General features: G+C 45.0%; 1 pseudogene; it reads left to right on the top strand.

Moving 5' to 3' along the window:
- The window catches only part of LOC122925283, a 42,766-nt pseudogene extending 25,808 nt beyond the window's left edge, over window positions 1–16,958 (top strand).
- Window positions 16,959–18,342: the final 1,384 nt, after the last annotated feature.

The following is an 18,342-nucleotide window of genomic DNA, read 5'->3' as shown; positions in this document are numbered from 1 at the left end:
TGTGTGTTTAGCATGATTTTATGTTTTTGGTACAAGGTTTGTTTCTTGTTATTCACTAAAGGATTTTTGTACATTACTCGGTAGGTGTTGTAACAGCGGCTGCTGTGCGCCGCTTTTCCCCTGCTTACTGCCGCGATCCTGGGCGCCGTGTTCAGCTGTGATCTGCTGCCAGTGTTTCCTTTCAGCCATTGCCACAGTATGCTTGCTGCTTGCTTCCTGCAGCATTTCCTTAAGGACCGGCGCACGTCACTTCCTGTGCTTTATGAGTTGGATCATGTGACCTCGCTGACCAATCCTAGCCTTTCTGCACATATATAAGTGGGTCAGCACCCTTCCCAGATGCCTCAGTGTCAAGGTCCTCGTGTCCTGTTAAGGTTCCTGACTCGTACTTGTATTCCTGGACTCTGCTACCTGTTTGATCCCTGCTTGCTTACCTTGTCTCTCCTGTTGCTGACCTGGATTGCCTGACCTGTACCTGTGCCGCCTGCCCTGACCTTTCGCCTGTTTGACTTAGCCTCTGCCTCATCCTTTGGTCCTGCACTATTGCTCCTGGTTACGACTTGGCCTGCTGACAACACCTGTGCCTCTGGTACCTTGCTCAGGTACCTTCTGGTCCGCCTGGACCAGCTGCCTCGTGTGCCAATAGTCCTCAAGAGGTAGCGACCTGGTGTTCCCCTCAGGAAAGTCTATCCCCACAATCAGGGGTACTGTGAAGATCGAGGGGTTCACTTAAACAACGCCCTTAGAGGAGGTAGGACACGTGGCACAGTGGGTTTAAACCTGCTGGTTCATGACAGGTGTGCTCACTTATATTGCCATACTACTTTCTCTTGTTTTTACTCTTAGTTGAAAATATTGTAACTTGCGTCCAGGACTCTATGGAGATCTAGTAATTGATTCTGAAGCCCCCAATGTCAACCCGAAATTATGCAAAATGAACATAGAAATCTAAGCCAATAACTAATACAGACAAAGCAGTTCCTGATGCATACATGTAAGAAAGAGCAGGTGGAAGCTGTAAATCACTTTCTATGTAGAGGACAGGAGCGTCTTCATGGTTTTGTACAGTACATACAGTGCAACACAAAAATATTATAAAAATGACCTTATCTGCCTGTCCAAAAGAATGGCTAATCCTGGTAGATGTTAACAACAGCATATCACATTTACTACTGCACTGTACTGCAGAGAGGCGCTACTAGACAGCCAATCAGGGCATGCACTGCAGTAACACAGGGGTTTTACAAGTGAAATGTCCATGCTAGATCTTCCAAACACACAAGCTGCAGATTGGCAGTGAGTATGGCATTGTATATCGAGAGTTCCCTCAATCGTGGTCTGCCTTAAGGGAGTTTTGACATCAACAACACTTTTCTGATTGGTTGCAGTCCGAATGCTGGGGTCTCCGCCAATTATGAGAACAGGCAGAGTTAGATAGTTCATATGTGTTTTCCATGGAAGAACCCGTTTAAGTCTCTTCCTCCTCTTCACATGAAGCAAGCGCTGTGAGCGAGAGGAGAGGGTGAGGTGTTGTTTGTGGCTCTGTTGTTACTTAATGGGTGTTGTCCCACGAAAAATATTCTACAATTTTCAAACTAGCATCTGGATCTGAATACTTTTGTAATTGCATGTAATTAAAAAAAATTGCATAGCCACTGAGTTATTCAATAAAATGTATCTGTATAGCGCCACCTGCTGTTTTTTTCTTATTATTTCTTTGACCTGCTCACTGAGAAGGCCGCACATGCCCAGTATTATCCTTTAACTGTCTCCTGGGCTGTGATAGGGAGAGCATGGACACGCCCCCTGAGCTGCTGCAGAAAAGACACTCCCCTTGAGATGTCAGCTTGATATAAATCTAGCAGAGTAATGAATGTGGAGGATCTCTGGATCCATGTGAGGTACAGGGCTGGTTCTAGCTTTGTTAGAAAGAGATTGCCATGTACTATATGATGTCTGATTTTTATTTTTTACTTTAGTCATGGGATAACCCCCTTAAGTAAGCAGGGAAGCCCCTACATGGGCATTAATCTTATCATTTCTAGAAATGTAAGCAGTGGTGATGGCATCAGCAGACCCTTTTTTCTTTTAGAACTTTGGTTTTCTTTACTTTAAGGATATGTGTGAGAATCTAATGTAGTTATAGGTCAAATTCATGCAGAAATTCTGAAAATTCTGAAGGGTTCACAAACTTTCAAGCACCACTGTACATATTTAGTCTCTTTAATATTAAATTATATTCACTTTTTTTTTTATGGGTTTCTTTGAAAGGAGCAGGGCACTTTTTTCAGAGCGTGATTTCTTTGAGTTCAGGTTTCCTCCTCAGTATTGAGGTATACAGAGTAAGTGTTTCCCATGAGGCTGTCGACGTTGACAGAAAAAGACCAAAGACGTCATGACTCATTATTACTTGAACTGAACTGAAATGTCATAACAAGATGAGGACTGAACGTGTTTCTGAAAGATCAGCTCTCCAGCAGGAAATATTGCTGGCCGTCCAGGAGCACTGCACTTATTAGTCCCCAGTGATGAGGACGGTGGATCAGCAGCACTTATGCCTCAGACACAACAGTTACATGTAACTAGGGATAAGCATTATAAAAGCATTGTAAGACGAGGTCCACATCACCTTAGGGCATCATATTCAGTCAGAATGTTTACAGTGCTCTGAAAGATGCGACTAATTTATGACGGGGCGCAGGTACATATTAGGCTGTCCATGCGCTAGAAGGAAATCTACAGCAGCTTGGAGCTACCATAGATTTCTATCTTCATTTGCAACTGAAAACAGGAGCAAATATAGATAAATGTAGAGGACCCACTGGTCCCAACCACTCCTGCCACAGTCCATTTGCAGAAAGTAACAGAAAGGGAATGGGTGGACTACTTAAGTCTCACTTTGGGGTGATAGCTGACAGGCGCAAATCCATGACCAATGTAATTATAGGCTGTAAAAGTCATTGGTTGTGGATTTGCACCTCTCAGCTACCACTCCAAAGTGAGATTCAAGTAGTCCACCCGTTTAGTTCCTGTGGTTTTTCTTTGTTTCCACATTCTAAGCTTTCACCGGTGTTGAGAGACTATGCACTGTTATTTATTCACTCTATGAGCGCCTATTTTCTTTTGTAGTTTTTGATTTTTAGAAAGTAGTAAAGGCGGAGCAGAAAAAACACTTCCAATAAAACTTTTAGGAAGTAGCGTTTAAAAATTTTGCAACTTTATTATGCCAAGAAAGTGGTGCAGGGAGCTGATAAATCTCCCCCATTGTGTACAATAATACTGCCATTTAGTCAATGGTGGATTATATCAGCAGTGGTTTGGGCAGCGCCCAAGACCTGAGGCTCCATGGCAGCCCAAAACTGGGTACTTTATGCAAATTGCCATTTTACTTCAATCTATTTTACCACAAACGGTGGCCCAACTTACAACAAAACTGCTTTAGGCTACTTTCTGCAGGACCTGTTTAAAGACCACAAGACTTCTGAAGCTCTTTAATCAACAGGAGAGAGCAGCAAAGAGGCCAAGGAGGAGCTTCTCATCAAATGTATGGGGTCTAGTGTCTGAGGTGTGAATATATTTAGGGGTTCTGCCCTGAGCCAAGTATTTGAGCATCTTAGTTAATCATGAAGTTGGACCTGCATCTTTATTTATGGCTTTTGTTTTGGGTGGTCTGTATTTATTTAGGGGGTCAAGTCTGGGTCTGTCTTTAGAGGATCTTGTTTGGGGGTCTTTGTTTATTTAGGGGGTATGTTCTTGGGCCAGTGTTTGAAAAAAGAGGATCTTGTCTGGGGACTGTAAGGTGTGAAGATCCCTTAAAAGCTTATTTGCGTAAATTAAAACATCTTTTTCTCAGCAATGTGGACTCATATGAACATGGGACCAACACAGATGCCTTCAGCTGCCAAGCGCACATGTAACAGGTCAGTCATTTTCATAAGTACAAATTTGCTCACTGATGCCCTTTAGGGCATCTTCACACCTTACAGTCCCTGGACAAGATCCTCTCTTAACAAATTCTGGCCCAAGAACAGACCCCCTCAATAAATACAGACCCCCAAACAAGATCCTCTAATTAGGCTGTTGGGCTCCGATGAGTGCTACGGCCTCTTTCTAGGCCTGTGATGTAATTTTCATTGGTTACATGACCTGAGTCTCATTCAAGTGAATGGGCCTGAGCTCCAATACCAAGTAGAGCCTCTATCCAATGGACAGTGTTGTGCTTTGTAAGCTGCAAGGAGGCTGTGGCGCTCACTAGTGCACCACAGCCTCCTCAAACAGCTGTTCAGTGGGGGTGTTGGGTGTCCGTCCCTCACCATTCAGATACTGATGACCTATCTGAGGAGATGTCATCAATATCAAACACCAGGAAATACACTTTAACCATGGTTTGCAAAGCACATATACAGCAGGACTGAAGATATAGCTCCTGCAAGCTCTAAAGATAGAATTTCCCATACAGCTATTAATCATTTCTGTTTCCTGTGTTATCCCTACATGCTGCCGAACCTCTGAAAAAGGCACTCCAACACCTGGCAAACAATGCAGATTTCTTTAACACGCTTAGGGAGGGTTCACATCACCGTTTAACTTTCCGTTCTTCGGATCTGTCAGAAGAATTGAAAAATAAAGAGAAAATTGCATCAGTTATTTTGAGCATCATCCAAGCTCAGTTAGCATCAGTTTACACTAAAAATAACTGATCCGTCTTTTTTAAGCATTAGTTATCAGAGATCAGCTATTTTTGATGGGAGAAAAAGTACTGGATGCCAGATTTTCTTCTCCCGTCAAAAAAACCCGGCATCAAATCTGTGTTACTTTAAATATGTCAATTTCTTTTTATTCAGTAATAAGTGCCTGATGAAGAAGGCTTTTTACCCTTAACACATGTTGCCTACTAAAGAATACTCTACACTATACTTATCTATTTAAGAAGTCCTTCCTGGGGAGTGTGCCATAGAAGTGGTCCTGTTTCTTCTTTCTCGTTTGTGCTTACGGCCAGCATAACCATCGCAGAGCTGGCAAGGAGACTGGGGCAGCCAGCCGAGCATACCTCCTTACTATGTGGGATAGAAATGCAGCCTGCCATCTAAGGTGCTGCGTCTTACACAGCACGCCAAGGTAGGTACATTACTAAACTCACACTTACCCTATACACTTAAGGATTCTTTACATTGAAGTAATGGGGAGATTGGGGAGAATGCTCATGGAGTTTTGCATGTGGATTCAGTGGCGAAAAACGTCTGTTTTGTTCTACTGAATCAGTAGCAGATTTAAGCCGTGTGAACATACCCTGAATAGAAGTGGAGATATTTGGGTGGTTTTGTATAAATATAGAGATATTTAGGAGACTCTGAGTAAATATGGAGATATCTGGGTGGTTATGAATGAATATGGAATTATTTAAAAGACACGTGCTAATTCTGGAGATATTTAGGAGATTATGAAAACTATATTTGGGTGACTGAATAAATATGGAGATATATGGGCAGCTTGGAGAATATAGGGAGTTTGCTACTTTTTTGTATTAGATGTAAAGGAAGGATTTTTGTTAGCATTTTCTCTGATTTTTCTTCTTTTTTGTTTAGAAGAGATGACATGAGCTCCAAATAATTGTAACAAAAGATAAGCTGCACTCCAAACCCACCTACTGGGTAAAAAAGCTCCACCGGACAGCTGGGAAAAGGTCCAAAAAGGTGCACGCAGATGAGGATCCAGGCTTAAGGGTGCCAAATAGTATCAGATTAGATGAAGAATCCACAGCACTTTTCCATTCCAAAAATCTTATTTTATTCAATAGACAGCATACATTGCGACGTTTCGACGTATAGTCTTTATCAAGCAGTGAGAAAATTAGAACATGGGATACCTTAAATAGAAGCCTAATTTGTAGGTTTAATTAGGAGCATCCCCTTTTGTGCTAATGCAATATTAGATAAATAGTGCAACTAAGACAGTATAGTAAGTAGTCAAGTAATGCGTGTGACTTACAAATAGAGCGGCTCCACGTGAGTCCATAGTGTCCTCTGCATAGGCATGAAATCACACCGATGTCCGGAGGTCTCAGAATGTGACTGCGCATGCATGAAGTAAAGTGAGCGAACACGGCGTCCAGTAGGAAAATAACACGTCATAGAGTGGCGCCCCCCCAGCAAGAGTGCGCTCTACTCGGTGGCCTACTTTGCTTATGGGTGGGGTGTTTCTAGGGTCTCAAAAGATCTGGGGCCCAAGCCCCAATGCATTAGACCCAATTCTCTAAGTCGACCAACCCCCCCCCCCCCCCAAACACTAGCACTAAAGACATTTTACTGTACTTGCTATAGCTATACAGCTATACAGCAGCACGTACCTCTTACATCCAGTGCCTCCCAGGTGACATCTCCTCTGATGTAGATTTTCCCTGTCATCATCTTCTCCATTCAGTCCGAACAACTTCTCTCAGCCGCCCCGTCTCTGCAGAGTGTAACACACAGACATCTTAGCTTCCTCACTTTTCTGTAACCCCCAAATACTATCCTGAAGAAAAATTAGTGTCATACAGATAATCTTCCCCATAATAATAGTGCTCCTCATAGTTCCACCAATAGTAATTCCCTTCTAGAATACCCTCATTAGTAATACTGCCCCCTACAGTGCCCCCAACAGTGATAGTGCTCCCCAAGAGTGCGCCCATTAGCAGAAGAGCCTTCCAGTATTAATAATGCCCTTACAGAGCCTCCAGTAGAAATAAGCCCCCCTATTGTTCCCCCAGTGGTAATAAAGCTCTCTGCAGACCCCTCAGTAGTAATAAGGCCCCCATAGTGCTCTTAGTAGAAATAATGCAAATCTATAAGTCCCTACTATAGAGCCCCCAGTAGTAATAAGAATGCCTAATGTCACCTGTATTTAAAATGCCCCCCAGTGCCCCCATTATTTATAATGCCCCCTACTGTTATAATGCTCACCCTGAAGTGCCCCAGTATTTATATCGCCTCCTACTGTTATAATGCCCCTACAGTGCCCCTTGTATTTTTATCGCCCCTACTGTTATAATGCCTCTACAGTGCCCCCAGTATTTATATTGTCTCCTACTGTTATAATGCCCACCCTGAAGTGCCTCCAGTGTTTATATTCCTCAGTTTAGTGTCCTCAGAAATTATAATTCCTCAGCCCCTCCACCATACAGTCCCATGTAAATAGCATTATTTTCCTCCCTCCGCCATAGAGTCCCATGAAAATACCATAACACCATCTCTCCAGCCCCCTCCAAAATACAGTCCCATGTAAAAAACATCACACCATCTCTCCTGCCCCCTCCAATATACAGTCCCACGTAAATAACATCACCTCCTCCCCTGCTGCCTTCAACATACAGTCCCGTGTAAAGAGCATCACCCCCTCCCTAGCCACCATCAACATACAGTCCCATCACCCCCTTAATATTCTGTCCCATGTAAATAACATCACTCCGACAGACACCTTCAACATGCAGTCCCATGTAAATAAAATCACCCCCTCCCCAGCCACCTCCAACATGCAGTCCCATTTAAATAACATTACCTCTCAACTTTCAGTCCCATGTAAATAATATCACTCCCTCCCACAGCTGCCTCCAACATATAGTCCCATGTAAATAACATCACCGTGCCCCAACCACCTCCAACATGCATTCCCATGTAAATAACATCACCCCTTCAACTTTCAGTCCCATGTAAATAACATCACTCCACCCCACTGTCCCATGTAAATAACATCCCACCTTTCACCCCTAACATATAGTCCCAGTTAAATAACTACAACCAGCATTGCTCTTCCTCTCCCTTCACTTACCTCTCCTCATGTACAGACCTCACCACAGCTTCTTCCCAGGAATTATCTTCACTGCTGTGCCGTCCTCTCCTGCACTGGTCACATGATGGTGACATAATTGCAGGTCCTTTTCAGCTTCTGCATTAAGAACTGATCACATGGACTGTAATGTTATCACAGGTCCTTCAGCTCTTGCAGGGCATTAGATTCAATTGTATTGCCGTCCTGAAGATGGCAATACAGTTGTATCTATCTGGCAGGCAGTACATTCGGGGCCTGGGACAAAGCATCAGGGGCCCAGTCCCTGAATGTTTTAACATAGCAATGCCCCTGATGACCCCACTCTCTAGGTACTTCTGCATAAATGGCCACTAGACAGCTCCTACAGGATTGAGCAAAAGTCATCTAAATGCTTGATAAAGCCTATACGTCGAATGGTTGCAACGTATGCTGTCTTTTGAATAAAATAAGAAGATTTTTTGAATGGAAGAGTGCTGTGGATTCTTATCTAATATGAGCTCCAAGTAAGCTATGCACTGTATTGTAGAGGCTTTGTTAGTATACAGAGCGGGACAGGACACATAAGGCTACTTTCACACTTGCGTTCAGGGCGGATCCGTCTGGTGTCTGCACAGACGGATCCGCACCTATAATGCAAACGCTTAGATCCGTTCAGAACGGATCCGTTTGCATTACCATGAACAATTAAAAAAAAAAATTTTTTTTTTGTTCATGATAGTGCAAACGGATCCGTTTTGACTTTACATTGAAAGTCAATGGGGGACGGATCCGTTTGAAAATTGAGCCATACTGTGTCAACTTCAAACGGATCCGTCCCCATTGACTTACATTGTAAGTCTGGACGGATCCGTTTGCCTCCGCACGGCCAGGCGGACACCCGAACGCTGCAAGCTGCGTTCAGGTGTCCGCCTGCTGAGCGGAGCGGAGGACAAACGGTGCCAGACTAATGCATTCTGAGGGGATCCGCATCCACTCAGAATGCATTAGGGCTGGACGGATCCGTTCGGGGCCGCTTGTGAGAGCCTTCAAACGGAACTCACAAGCGGAGCCCCGAACGCTAGTGTGAAAGTAGCCTGATGCAATGACAGGGAAAATAATGACCAGCTTGTGATCCACTATACAAGGTATGAGCGCGCAGTCTTATCATATGAACATTTTCAAATGAGTTATACTGGACCAGACAAGTCTTTGTCCTCATCGTGTCCTAATAATTCCTTTATGTATTCCATATTGAGACCAAGGATACGGCGACATAGTTACATATAGTGAGAAACAGAAGTATTTAAACACCCAGCAATTTTACAAGTTCTCCCACTTAGAAATCAATATTTGTCTTGCACTGCTGAACATAAGTATTTGAACACCTGAGAAAATCAGTGTTAATATTTGGTACAGATACCTTTGTTTGCAATTACAGAGGTCAAACTTTTCCTGTAGTTCTTGACCAGGTTTGCACACACTGCAACAGGGATTTTGGCCCACTCCTCCACACAGATCTCCTCTAGATCTGTCAGGTTTCGGGGCTGTCGCTGAGCAACATTTCAGCTCCCTCCAAAGATGTTCTATTGGATTTAGGTCTGGAGACTGGCTAGGCCAATCCAGAACCTTGATATGCTTCTTACTGAGCCACTCCTTGGTTATCCTGGCTGTGTGCTTTGGGTCGTTGTCATGTTGGAAGACCCAGCCACGACCCATCTTCAATGCTCTGACTGAGGGAAGGAGGTTGTTGCTCAAAATCTCATAATAAATGGCCCCATTCATCCTCTCCTTAATACAGTGCAGTCGTCTTGTCCCCTTCGCAGAAAAGCACCCCCAAAGCATGATGTTACCACCGCCATGCATCCACAGCCACCCCTCTGTCCAGGCTACTACTCACCATAAAACAAATCTGGTTAGGCTACTTTCACACCTGCGTTCGATCGGATCCGTTCTGAACGGATCCGCTCATATTAATGCAGACGGTGGCTCCGTTCAGAACGGATCCGTCTGCATTAGAACTTAGAAAAATTTTCTAAGTCTGAAAGTAGCCTGAGCGGATCCGTTCCGACTTTACATTGAAAGTCAATGGGGGACGGATCCGCTTGAAGATTGAGCCATATGGTGTCATCTTCAAGCGGATCCGTCCCCATTGACTTACATTGTAAGTCGGAATGGATCCGCTCGCCTCCGCACGGCCAGGCGGACACCCGAACGCTGCTTGCAGCGTTCAGGTGTCCGCTCACTGAGCGTAGTGGAGGCTGAGCGCTGGCAGGCGGATGCATTCTCAGTGGATCCGCCTCCACTGAGAATGCATTAGGGCCAGACGGCTGCATTCAGGGCCGCTCGTGAGCCCCTTCAAACGGAGCTCACGAGCGGACACCTGAACGCAGGTGTGAAAGGAGCCTTAGGCCTCATGCACACGACCGTTGTGTGCATCCGTGGCCGTTGTGGCCGTTGTGCCATTGGTGGCAGTGTGCGGCCTCCCATTTCCCCCCCCCCGCCCCCACCCCCACCACAGTAGAAGATTCATACTTACCTGCTTGCTGCTGCGATGTCTGTGACCGGCCGGGAGCTCCTCCTACTGGTAAGTGACAGTTCTTTAGCAATGCGCCGCACAGACCTTTCACTTACCAGTAGGTGGAGCTCCCGGCCGGTCACAGACATCGCAGCAGCAAGCAGGTAAGTATGAATCTTCTACAATTGTACTATTGCTAAGTAACCATGGCAACCAGGGATGCAGTAGCTTCCTGGTTGCCATGGTTACCGATCGGAGCCCCAGCGATTAAACTGGGACTCCGATCGGAACTCCGCTGCCACCACTGATGGGGGGGGGGGAATGGGAGGCCGCACACTGCCACCAATGGTTGTTACTACTATAGGGAGAGGGGGGGCCGATTGTGGGCGCACACTGTGCCACCAACGATTTTTAACTATACAGGGAGGAAGGGGGGGGCGATGGTGGGCGCAAACTGTGCCACCAACGATTTTTAACTATAGAGGGAGGAAGGGGGGGGCCCGATGGTGGGCGCACACTGTGCCACCAACGATATTCAAACTGGGGAGGGGGGGGCTGCCCCCTGCTGCCTGGCAGCCCTGATCTCTTACAGTGCGGCACCTGAGGAGTTAATTGTGCTGATCACGGCCCCCTGTAAGAGATCGGGTGCTGCCAGGCAGCAGGAGGCAGTCATGTACACAGTTTTTCAGTGTATTCTAACCTGAAGCGTCCCCATCACCATGGGAACGCCTCTGTGTTAGAATATACTGTCGGAAATGAGTTTCACGATGTAGCTCATATCCGACAGTATATTCTAACATAGAGGAGTTCCCATGGTGATGGGGACGCTTCAAGTTATGTTCGGGTGTCCGCCTGGCCGTGCGGAGGCAAGCGGATCCGTCCAGACTTATAATGTAAGTCAATGGGGACGGATCCGTTTGAAGATGACACACTGTGGCTCAATTTTCAAACGGATCCGTCCCCCATTGACTTTCAATGTAAAGTCTGGACGGATCCGTCTGAGGCTATTTTCACACTTTGGAAATGTTTTAACAATATAATGCAGACGGATCCGCTCTGAACGGAGCCACCGTCTGCATTATGAACACAAGTGTGAAAGTAAAGGGACTCCTGACTTTACATTGAAAGTCAATGAGGACGGATCCGTTTGCAATTGCACCATATTGTGTCAACGTCAAACGGATCCGTCCCCATTGACTTGCATTGTAATTCAGGATGGATCCGTTTGGCTCCGCACGGCCAGGCGGACGCCAAAACGACTTTTTTTTCATGTCCGTGGATCCTCCAAAAATCAAGGAAGACCCACGGATGAAAAAACGGTCACGGATCACGGACCCACGGACCCCGTTTTTGCGGGCCGTGAAAAAAAACTGTCGTGTGCATGAGGCCTTAGTCTGACCACTTCTGTTTTTAGTAAACCCATGTTGGTTATCACTAATATTATTTACAGTCGCATACTCCTGTATATAGTTCCTTAAGAGTCCTTCAAACATATTTCTCACAACAGAAGTTAAACTAACTGGTTTATAATTACCTCTGCCTTTTCCTTATCTTCAGTGACTAACCCCCCTTTACAATTATTTAGGGGACCTACCTGCTTGGGCCTTGGTTTTTTAGCATTTATATATTGAAATAATTTTTGGGGATTTGTTTTGCTCTATTTTGCCACCTGCTGTTCGTTTTGTATTTTTGCTAATTTTATCTCCTTTTTACAGATTTTATTAAGCCCTTTGTAATCTTCAAACACTTCAGCTGACCCCTCAGATTTGTATTTTTTAAATGCCCTTTTATTGCCCTTTTTACAGTAGCTATAAGCCATGGGGGGTTTAATTTTAGCTGTTTATACTTGTTACCTAAAGGAATACATTTTTTTGTGCAATTACTCAATGTGGAGTTAAAGCTCTCCCATTTATCCTCAGTATTAGGCCTCATGCATACGACCGTTGTGTGCATCCGTGGCCGTTGTGCCGTTTTCCGTTTTTTTTGCGGACCCATTGACTTTCAATGGGTCCGTGGAAAAATCGGAAACTGCACCCTTTGGCAGCCGCATCCGTGATCCGTTTTTCCTGGCCGTGAAAAAAATATGACCTGTCCTATTTTTTTCACGGCCAACGGTTCACGGACCCATTCAAGTCAATGGGTCCGTGAAAATCACGGATGCACACAAGATTGTCATCCGTGTCCGTGATCCGTGTCCGTGATCCGTGTCCGTTTTTTCCTATCATTTCAATGGCAAACTTGACTTAGATTTTTTTTTCATTTTTCATGTCCGTGGATCCTCCAAAAAACAAGGAAGACCCACGGACGAAAAAACGGTCACGGATCACGGACCAACGGAACCCCGTTTTGCGGACAGTGAAAAAATACTGTCGTGTGCATGAGGCCTAATTATGTGACAGTAGCTGCTCCCAGTCTATGCCCTGAAATGCTGCCCTCAATCCAGGGAAATTAGCCTTTTTAAAATTCAGTGTCTTTGCTCTGCCTGACAGAGTTTGCTTCTTATAGTGTAGAGCAGCAGTTCTCAACCTATGGGTCGCGACCCCTTTGAGGGTCGATCGGTCCTTTCCGGGGGGGTCGCCTGAGGCTTCCTATTGTGGGTCGCCCGCACAACGGCAGCGGCCCCTTATCCTCGCGCACAGGAAGTGATGTCCTATCACTGCCTGTGCTTGAAGGAGCCTGACATCTGGACAGGTAAGTCGGGCCGCCTGTCTGCGGGGTCCGTGTTTTTATCGTTAATGACACCACCGCTGGGCACCACTGCCACCAATGATTTAATTGAGCCTGGCTGAGCCTGGCTCATTTTATTTTAATTATTTGGCTGAGCAAGGCTTAATTTATTTGGGGGGGACATGAAGCACCGCTGATTTATTTATTTGGGGGACCCTGAGCACCGCTGATTTATTTATTTGGGGGGGACATGAAGCGCCGCTGATTTATTTATTTGGGGGACCCTGAGCACTTCTGATTTATTTATTTGGGGGGGACTTGAAGCACCACTGATTTATTTATTTGAGGGGTACCCTGAGCACCACTGATTATTATTATTTTTTTCGGGGGGGGGGGGGGGGTACTGTGAGCACCACTGAGTTATTTATTTGAGGGGTACTGTGCGCACCACCGATTTATTTTTTAGGGGGTATTTGTTGTTTATTATTTATTTTAAAGTTATGTATTTGGTTTACAAATATTTTGTATTTATGCCAAAGGTTCTGTGGTTATGAATGTATTTGAATTAACATTTGGTGTATTGGTGTCTTTGCGTGTTTTTGGTGGCCCAATTCTCCAGGTGGGCCACGGGAGTTCCAGTCCGACACTGGGGTTGGCGCCATTGTATTTATGCACACTGGTCACACATCTCCAGAGAGCAGGTATTGTAGAAAGCAGCTGCTGTGTTAAAGGCATTGGAGGTAAGACAGGGCAACACTTGAATTATTGTTTATCAGCTATTGTCATATATTATTTTCATTTAGATAACAAACCATCCCATGACAATGGATCGTGTAGAGAAGAACCCTAAAATAAGAAAATATAGTGAGGATTTTTTACAGTATGGTTTTACCTCAATAATTACAGTAGGGATTGAGAAACCACAATGTTTTATTTGTTGTGAAGTTCTATCAGCTGAATCTATGAAGCCAAACAAACTAAAACACCATTTTGATAGCAAGCATCCGAGCTTTGCCGGCAGGGATACCAACTATTTTAGAAGCAAAGCTGATGCACTAAAAAAAGCCAGACTTGACACTGGTGGCAAGTATTACAAACAAAACGTAGCAGCCGTTGAAGCTTCACATTTGGTGGCACGTAGAATTGCCAGAGCTATGAAACCTCACACCATTGGTGAGGATTTACTGTTGCCAGCGGCCAAAGAAATTGTTCGAGTTATGATCGGAGACAAATATGTTACGAAATTGAATGCAATTTCCTTATCTAATGACGATTAGATGACATGTCGGCTGATATTCCTAGTCAGGTAGTACAGGAAATTAAATCTGCTCCACTTCCAATATTTAGTACCCAGCTTGATGAATCTACAGACGTGGCAAACTGTTCACAGTTACTGGTTTTTGTGAGGTATATTAATGACGGCGACTTTAAAGATGAGTTTCTTTTTTGCAAACCTCTTGAAACGACAACTACTGCACATGATGTATTTGACAAAGTTGGATAATTTCTGAAAGAGCATCAGATCTCTTGGGAAAAGGTTTGTGGTGTTTGTACTGATGGTGCTCCAGCTATGCTAGGATGTCAATCTGGATTTCAACGTTTGGTACTGAATGAGTCACCAAAAGTCATTGGAACTCACTGTATGATTTATAGGAAAATATTAGCAACGAAGACGCTGCCACAGAATTTGCAGGAAGTTATGAAAAGCGTCATAAGTTGTGTCAATTTTGTAAAGGCGAGCAGTTTAAACAGTCGACTGTTTTCGCAACTGTGCAACGAGTTGGATGCGACACACAATGCTTTGTTATTTCATACTGAAGTGAGATGGTTATCAAGAGGAAAAGTTTTTAATCAGAAGGCAAAACCACAGTTTGAGGCACTTTTCAGCGATAAAAGTGAACTGCAGAAAATAGCTTACTTGGTTGACATCTTTGTCATCTTGATTTGTCTGAAAAGGTTCGATCATTCCAAATGAAACTTCAGCTTTGGCAAAAAAAATTGGCTAACAATAATATTTACATGTTGGCTACCTTAGCTGCTTTCTTTGATGAACATGGCATTGAACCAGACAAAAGAATTACAATGATAATTTCTGTGAAAAGAACACTTGCATATGCTTGAAGATGAAATTTCATTGTACTTTCCAAATCTACCGGACACCCCATTTGCTCTGGCCAGGGCCGGCCTTTAGGGTGTGCGGGCTGTGCGGCCGCACAGGGCGCCATAGCAACAGGGGCGCCGGGCGGCCGACAGCTCGCAGTGTAATATGCGGCAGACGAGGCGGCACTTGTGTTCCCCCTCGGGGCGGGCCCCCAGCCCCCTCCCCTGTTTGACCTGATTCCCCCTCCCCTGTGTCAGTGGCGGATCCAGGGGGGGGGGGGCAACGGGGCAATTGCCCCCCTCCCCGAGCTGGCGGCGGCGGCTGGGCACAGGGAGATGAGCGCTTCCATTGTGGAAGCGCTCATCTCCAGTCATCTGTATCGCCGTCCTCAGGACAGCGATACAGATGCCTGCCTGTGCTGCGGTAGGGGAGGGAGAGGCGTGTCCCTTTCCCTTCCTCTGTTAGGCTGCCGGCCTAGTGCCTGCAGCCTATCAGAGGCCGGCGCAGGCGGCGCGATGATGTCATTGCGCCGGCTGAGCCATACAGCGTGGGACACAGGCCAGAAGAGGCCTGCATCGCATCACTGACATGGAGGTAAGTATGTGTTTTTTTTTATTATGTACAATACTTTTACTGGCGGGGGCTCTTATTACTGGGGGCTGTTATTACTGACTCAGAGGGGCTCTTATTACTGGGGGATGTTATTACTGGCACGGGGGGGGGGGGCTGTTAATACTGGCACATGATTGGGGGCACTATAGGGGCATCTACTGAGGCCACAAAGAAGGGGTATTTTATATGGGCTCTCTGCACAGTACAATTTTATACTGGGACACATGGTGGGTACTATGGGGAAGGGGGGAGAGGAGTACTATGGGGTCATCTATGGGGGGCACTAAGAAGGGGTATTTTATACTTGCAAATTATGGGGGACACTGAGGGCATCTACTGGAGCATTTTATACTGGTACATTATGGGGGGCACTAGGAGGAAGGAGGGTGTGGAGCACTATGGGGTCATTTACTAGGGGCACTATATAGGGGTATTTTATACTGGCACATTATGGGGGCACTATGAGGACATTAGCTCCAATGGGGGCATTACAAGGGGATATTTTTTGCACTGTCACATTATAAGGAGAATTATTACTACTGGGGGGGGGGGGGCATTATGGTGGGCTTTATTACTCCCCCATGGTATGACCACCTAGTAGCAGCACCAGCCTCTCCCTGCTCTGCTATCCCTCTGCCCCTTCTCCAAATACTTATTATGAAATCTTTCTCATTAGGATAAAACACAACATCAGCTCCGCCGAGCCCCCGGACAAAGTGTGGAAGTGGGGTCCGAGATCCCCAAGGGCCAAGCTAAGTAATTGTAAGTTTTCATGTGAAATATGTTTGTTATACACATATAGCCTACACTGTGCCACACAATATTATTATTTTTTTTTTTTAAGGGGGCAGGGGGGGGGGGGGGGGGCGCCACAAGGTTAGCTCGCACAGGGCGCCTGAACACCTAAGGCCGGCCCTGGCTCTGGCCAGAAGCCCATTCACAGTCAAAGTTGAAGATGTTCCTGAGACAGCACAAGAGGAGTTCATTGAACTTACTAACAACGATGCAGCGAGAACTGATTTCTCTACAATGCCAGTTACAAAATTCTGGATCAAGCATTTGCAGTCATATCCTGTTCTGTCTGAGACTGTGTTGCGCCTTCTTCTTCCATTTCCAACAACTTATCTATGTGAAACAGGGTTTTCCAGCTTGTTGGTTATCAAGTCTAAATACAGAAGTAGACTTGTTGTGGAAGATGATCTTCGGTGTGCTCTTGCAAAGACTGCCCCAAGAATTTCTGATCTGGTGAGAAGGAAGCAATCTCAACCTTCGCACTAACGTTGGCTGTTTTATGCATACTGTTGCAAAATGTAGCGATGTTGTTTACTGTTGTTATATTAAGTATGTTACCCATGCTGCACCATGCTTCAATACAAAATTTCATTTATTTGTAATTAGAAATAAATATTTGACAATATATAACATTTTGTATTTGTGATTAATTACTCTGCTTTAATTATGTTCAATTTGTAGCAATAAAAATACATCTTGCATATCAGATATTTACATTACAATTCATAACAGTAGCAAAATTAGTTATGACGTAGCAAGGAAAAAAATGTAATGGTTGGGGGTCACCACAACATGAGGAACTGTATTAAGGGGTCACGGCTTTAGAAAGGTTGAGAACCACTGGTGTAGGGGGGAATATAATTATATTGTGGTCACTATTACCTAGTGTTTCTTGAACAGTAACATTTCCAACAAGCTCTGCATCATTAGAAATGACCAGATCCAACAGAGCATCGCCCCTAGTGGGAGCTTCTACAAACTGGCCCATAAAGTGATCCTGCAGCAAGTTGAGGAATTTTCTCCCCTTTGCGGTTGAGGCAGAATCATGTCCCCAGTCAATGTCTGGGAAGTTAAAATCTCCCATTATGACTAGGGTTGAGCGAACCTGAACTGTAAAGTTCGGGTTCGTACCGAACTTTAGGATTTTTGGACCCCGGACCCGAACCCGAACTTTTCAGTAAAAGTTTAGGTTCGAGTCCGGTGTTCGGCGAGTTAATGACGCCTTTTGAAAGGCTGCAGAGCAGACAATCAACAAGCGTTTACCTCGTGTGCCCTTAGAAGCCATCACAGCCATGCCTACTAATGGCATGGCTGTGATTGGCCAGTGCAGCATGTGACCCAGCCTCTATATAAGCTGGAGTCACATAGCGCTGCACGTCACTCTGCTCTTACTCGTGTAGGGATAGGATGCAGCTGCTGTGAGGGAGAGAATAGGAAATAATCCGTTATCAGAAGTGCTTGTTAACTCTGTGATCTATAGCGATTTTGTTTTGTGGGGTTTAAAAAATCACCCATTTTTTGCAAGACCTTACATCTGGGGCCTTTGCTGCATTTGTCACAGTGAAATACAAGCTTTAAATACTGCAATTATATTCTGGGTTTAAAAAAACAGCCATTGTTTGCAAGACCCTACATCTGGGGCCTTTGCTGCATTTGTCACATTGAAATACAAGCTTTACATGGACACTGACAGGCCCAAAAAGCATATTTAGGTATATATATGACAGTACAGGTCATATAAAGTGTATTAGAATCATCTAAGTATCCCCCCTGTCCACCTTATAAATACAGTAAAAATAAGTTTTATAACCTGCTTTCATCGTGTTCAATCTGCCCAAGGGGCGGTGTTTCATCTCAACTTGCGCCCAGC

The sequence above is a fragment of the Bufo gargarizans genome, chromosome 1, assembly GCF_014858855.1.
Source record: "Bufo gargarizans isolate SCDJY-AF-19 chromosome 1, ASM1485885v1, whole genome shotgun sequence".
Lineage (NCBI taxonomy): Eukaryota > Metazoa > Chordata > Amphibia > Anura > Bufonidae > Bufo > Bufo gargarizans.
The sequence above is the reverse complement of the archived record's forward strand: the minus strand, read 5'-3'. Positions and strand labels throughout refer to the sequence as shown.